The sequence below is a fragment of the Apis dorsata genome, unplaced genomic scaffold, assembly GCF_000469605.1.
Source record: "Apis dorsata unplaced genomic scaffold, Apis dorsata 1.3 scaffold_97, whole genome shotgun sequence".
NCBI classification, from domain to species: Eukaryota; Metazoa; Arthropoda; class Insecta; order Hymenoptera; family Apidae; genus Apis; species Apis dorsata.
In genome coordinates, this window is record NW_006263395.1 from 495,084 (window position 1) to 500,750 (window position 5,667).

At 33.1% G+C, this 5,667-nt stretch overlaps 1 protein-coding gene across 3 annotated transcripts in view; it reads right to left on the minus strand.

The window, feature by feature from the left end:
* Positions 1–5,667, minus strand: part of LOC102670613 (ankyrin repeat domain-containing protein 6) — a 126,679-nt gene that overhangs the window by 119,529 nt on the left and 1,483 nt on the right. The window contains exons 1-2 of one of the 3 annotated variants that reach the window (XM_006611963.2): positions 4,263–4,427; positions 3,946–4,161 (exon numbers count right to left, since the gene is read on the minus strand). The exons of 1 other annotated variant lie outside the window; for it this stretch is intronic. The gene's annotated coding sequence lies outside the window, so the exon portion shown is untranslated. Of the gene's footprint in view, positions 1–3,945; positions 4,162–4,262; positions 4,428–5,667 lie in introns of those variants that run through there. One more of the 3 variants, XM_031508679.1, reaches the window with a different exon arrangement.

Consider the following 5,667-nt stretch of genomic DNA (forward strand, 5'->3'; position numbering starts at 1 on the left):
CGAGTTAAAAGTAACAAGAATAGGCTTCGAAATTCTTTTGTCCACAAAGCAGAATATAACCGTGTTAAATTCCACGAATGTATAAGCGGCCATCGGCGAATTTCTCTCAAAGGAACACGAAAGCAACGCGTAAAAACCAACACGGGCAAGGAATATTCATTTCGATTTCACGGAGCGAAGGAAAAAAAGAAAAAAGGTAAGAGCAACGTACACGAGCGAAGGCAAAACGCGAAAGATGGCTTGATAGGGCGAGCGTAGGAGAAAAGAGAGGGAAAAAAGGGTTGAGGAGAAAGAGAGAGAGAGAGAGAGAGAGAGAGAGAGAGGAGCAACGGGAGAAGAGACCCCCTGGATACGTGTTTGCTTAGCACTTTTGGCTCGAGTGGAAACAAGCGTAGGAAGGCTGTCCGCCGCCAAGTTTACGGCCACGGAATAAATTATCGTCGGTTTCGTACGTTCCTTCGAAAATGCAACATGCGAGTAGATATAACGCTTACACACATTGGTTGTGTAGAATCTGGTTGCGAGCAACCAAAAGGTGAATCGTAAAATCCAAAGGAAGGATAATCGAGTTTCGATTTTTCGCGTGATAAGAAAAGGTTTCTTATTTCTGACGATCATTCGATCGATCTTTGTTGCACCGCTTTGCGTTTAAAGCGTAACGTTCGTATAGAATATATTATATTCGAGTTGTAGAATAACGAAGAATATTGTTGGAATTCTAGGAATACGTGAAATATAATTTTCGACTAAACGAAGGAAAATTATTTGAGATTTTTTTTGAGATTTTACATAAGAACAATGATCACACAATTCTGATATATAATTTTAAATTTCTTTCTAATCGTCGATTAAATCTATCTATTGATAGATTCGCTCAACGGAATGAATAATTTAACAATGGAACAAAAGTCGAATATTTCATTGATTCCGTTTGAAAACAGAGACAAGGTTCTTATTGTAACCCGATATATCCCCGGAGATATATATTTTTCAACTTGCCTCTCCTTCGAATACGCTTTTCAAATCACGTTCAACGTTGGCATAAAGATGCAAATAAAATAGCATAGGAAGGGGGAAGAAATATACGCGTTCCAGCCGAACACGAAGAAGTAATTTGTCACGTCCGAGATTAAGAAGTCGGTGATACCGAGCACACCTAAGAAATGTGCAATGTCACCGTGTATCGTAGATACGAGAAACCGCAACAAGGATTTAAGGTCCTGCTATCAGCTCGGAAGACCACGGTGTTCACCAAGACGTGTAATGCGCCGTTTCTTACGGTAGGATTATTCCTTTTTCCTCCTCTCCAATTTCTTTTTCTCTTTCTCCTCCATATCTGCCTTTTTCATTTCATTTCTTTATCTCTTGATCCTCTTGCGATTGAACAGTGGGCAGGACCGGTCCACTGAACGTCCATTCAGACATTGCTCTCGAAAGCGAACATTTTACGCGTGTTGTTTCACGCGTTTTACATTGGGTATTTAAAATTTTGTTTGTCCAGTGATTCGTAATTTTATCTTTTACAAAATTCTTCTTCGTTATAAAAATATAAGTTCAAGTATAATATCACGCGTGTTTTGTTGAATAGAATCGTAAAAAAATATGATTCAATTCGTTTATATAAATAATGATGAATATTCCGCTATATTTCACCACAATCGATATTGAATTTCAATTAATCGCAGGAAACAAATGTTTTGCTTCACCGATAAATTCTATATATATATATATATATATACTTTTAAAAGATAAGATATTTTTTAAAGTACTTTTTAAAGTACAATCGATAATAATGCTCGCTCGAATTGTACGAGGGGAAACGTATCCCGACATTCGACCAAATACAGTAGCGAAACGTTATATCTCACATTTGATCCAATGTACGACGATTAAATCTCCGCATGTATTCTGTCTAATTATGCGGCATCTCATCGTTTACCATCTATTCCGGGATTCTGCGAGAAGGAGCGCGCGTTTTGCCCGACCGCAAATGTGTTTGATTGTACCGTCGCGATTAGGTTAATTAATGCATAGGACAAGAATGTATACACGCGTGACGAGATATTAGATAAATGGATCGGGTTTTATTCCGCGTCCGCTGCCAGCAAATTTTCCGCTCGAGTACCTTTCCAGGCGTTCGAAATATATCCGCGCCATTTCCTATGGCCGCGCGAAGAAAGATCGAAAGGGATCGAGATCCAGCTGACAACGCGATCCAATGTGAGAAAAATATCGATCTCGAAACATCGACCAACGAGGCTCTATATAAAGCGTCCAAAAAATATAAAAACGATTAAACGATTAATTGGAGATTTCTGAGATAATTTCAGCCAACATTTTTCTTTTGTTAAAGCTTTGTTAATGAATTATTAATAAAGAAATATTGGCCAATTACAGAGCGCGTAGAATAGTCAAACTGCGACTAATAATTGGTATAAATCGAGTACGAAAAAATCTAAGCAACATGTGCAAATTCGTTATTAATACTTTATATAGGATTTTTTTCCCATCTTTATACATTCTCTTCTTTCTCTCCTACCTTCTATCACTGTCCTCTTATTCTTTGTTATCTTCTACTCCTTTATCACGCTCATCTTTCTCTTCATCACTTCTTTCTCCTTTTCTTTCTCTATTTTCCTTCCCTTCTTTTTATGCTCATGCTCTCCTTTTTCTTTCTCTTCATCATTCTCTTCTTCTCTTCTTCTCTTCCTTTATCATCCTCCTCTTTCTCCCATTCTTTATCTTGAATAGTCTATGCACTTCATGATTGACTAATATTTTTTTGTAATTCGTTAACAAAGCTGTAATGAAAGTTTTTGTAAAGAAAAATGTTACTTGAAATTATCTCAGGAATTTCCAATTAATTCGTACTTTCCATATTTCCATATTTTTTAAGACAATCTATATATAACATTCGCGAAAACAAGTTTATTTCAATATAAATTAAATAGCGTTAAAACGAACACCTATCGCTTATAAATTATTTATCGATACGGATAGAGGAATAATTTATACGAGATTTATAGTAGCGACTAGTTATAGAAGTGTTTGATCGACGATTTTATAAATTTATTTATATGGCGAGATTATAATGTTGTTTAATGAAATAATGTGTAACATAATTATTAAATATTATGATTAGATTTTAATGGCGTTGATATGATCTATAATATTAACGTGAAATATTTAATTTAACATCGTTCTGTGTTAAATTGTTTGGATATTGAATTTTGTATTACAATCATAAATTATGTCTATCATGCCACTGTTTAAATAAATATTTATTTTGATAGTTATTCACTCTAGATTTATTAATTTCTTAATCATACTGCTGAGAAGAAAAAAATTATATATAGAAACTATCAACTATATAATTTTCAGAGAAGACTCAATGACATACTAAATACTATACTACACATAATATATAAACTATCGATAAACATATAGTTCGATGCATAAAATACGACGAAAAAGCTCTATATTAACTCGGTTATCAATCTACACGTACAAACTTTGCGTGTCCTTTCTTGATGAAATACTGAATTATCGTTATGATGGCAATAATTCAAAGATACATAGGCCTTCATCGCATCCAACCCCGAAGCAAATGGATAATAAAAGAATAAAGTCTAATTACTGGCTGTCTCTACACAAAAAGATAGTAATATCCGTTCTACTGTGTATAGTTCAATATAACTAGAATGACATTGGAAGATAACGAAGAAAATGATCTAGAATGAACTGATAAAAATTAGAAAGAAGAAAATTAACTTTAATTAATTAGAAAGAATCTATCTTATCTTTTATAAAAGAAACTAGATCGACATAACCTACATAATATATAATAATATGTGAAATATTGCACTTATAATTCTCATATACTAATTAAATAAAAACGAAAATAATATATTTATATTCATAGTGTCAGAAATTGTTTCTACAGACCGTATTTGTAGACTCGTTATTCAACTGATCAGAATTTCGATGGTGCATCTTCTACTCGCGTGTATAAAAAGAGTGCCGTTAATGGCAGGTTTTCGTTCGGTGAATCACATTTCGCTGGAATCTTTTACGATCTGTTCCACAGTCCGTTCGAATCGACGTGACCGATCAAGTTGGAAATTGAGTCATCAGCAAAGTCGCTTAATTAACCCTGTTACACTTGGCACGTTAAAATTTTGTTTAGTTTCGATCGGAGAAAATATTACGTAGTTCGAGTTAACAATACTCGAAGGTTAAGAAATAATACAAGTCAATGATACCTGTTGTGTGTGGGATATAATTGTGTATATTAATAACACACGACTCACTTCGATATAATTTAGTTTTATTTATACATAAACACTTTGTAATTATTATAAAAATCAAATTTAATCGCGAGAATCTTCATACACCTGTCTAATCACTGACGCCATATTCATTTTTCAAAATCTGTAAGAAGGTTAGGTAAAAATTACTAATAATAGAGCGCGGGTTATTTGAAACACAATATTTTTCGTAAACATTTATACATTAAATTTAATAATAATTTCTTATTTTTTTGAAATGAAATAAAGATAAAATTATTAATTAAAGATAAATTATTAATTAAAAATTCACAGTCTTTTTCTCACGATATTTTTTTTCTTATATTCCTTTTTTTACATTAATGAATATTTAAAAATAGAAATATTTCAAATTTTTTAAAGAATTTTCTAGAAATTAGTTCATCGAATATGAATCGTTGATTAATAAAACATTAATAAAAATCAAAAATGCTTATTTTCAGATCATGAATAATATATGAAGTGCAATGAAATTTGCAAGATCTTTACGTTACATTCACCGATACAATCGTGTTAATATATCCTCACACGTTAAGAAACATAAATGTTACGGTCTATTGCTGCTCACGATAACCACGTGGAATTCTAGAATTTATTTATTCTCCTAGATCACGATTCCAAAACATCGAAAATAAATTTAATCCCGTGATACCGTGATTTATTCATTTCCATTCTTTTCTTTCTTAAATAAATCTTCGCTTTTTATAATCTATCTATTCATTCTTAATCAAACTCAAACTCGGAAGAAAAATGACAAAAAAAACTTTGTTTCGAAGAATAATAAAATCCTTTATGTTAATCAAAAAATGCGAATCGCCTCTATCCAAGATATCTGTCCGCCTTTGAATCGGCGCGAATATCGTATAAAGAACATCGTAATGTATTCACGTTCGATGTAAAACATGAATGAGCTACGTTACATTCCTGGAAAACCGGTATACGATATCATCTAAGCTAACAGAACTCAATTAATTTTACTATCGATTATTTATGCAACCATCGTTCCCTATGAGTTAACATCGCGCATGTAAAAATGTCTCACTTGGAGAATTTTTTTTAAAAATCGAACCACGAAACTCGTTACTATCCTATACGGAATTATTGCGCTTATTATGCATCGGCGAGTTTAGCCGTAGCAGGTGCTCACTATCTTTCCTTTCGCATTTCCTGTATTATATATACTTACGTACGTATAGTTTACCTTTCTCACGTGGTAACGAGTTGCCTCGTGCAGGATGTCGCCTCCTCTCTTTTTCCTCTTAAAATATCCTCTTAAAATATCCTCAGTCAGAATCGCAAGATTTGCGAGAAACGGAAAAAAAAAAAAAAAAAAGGAAACTTA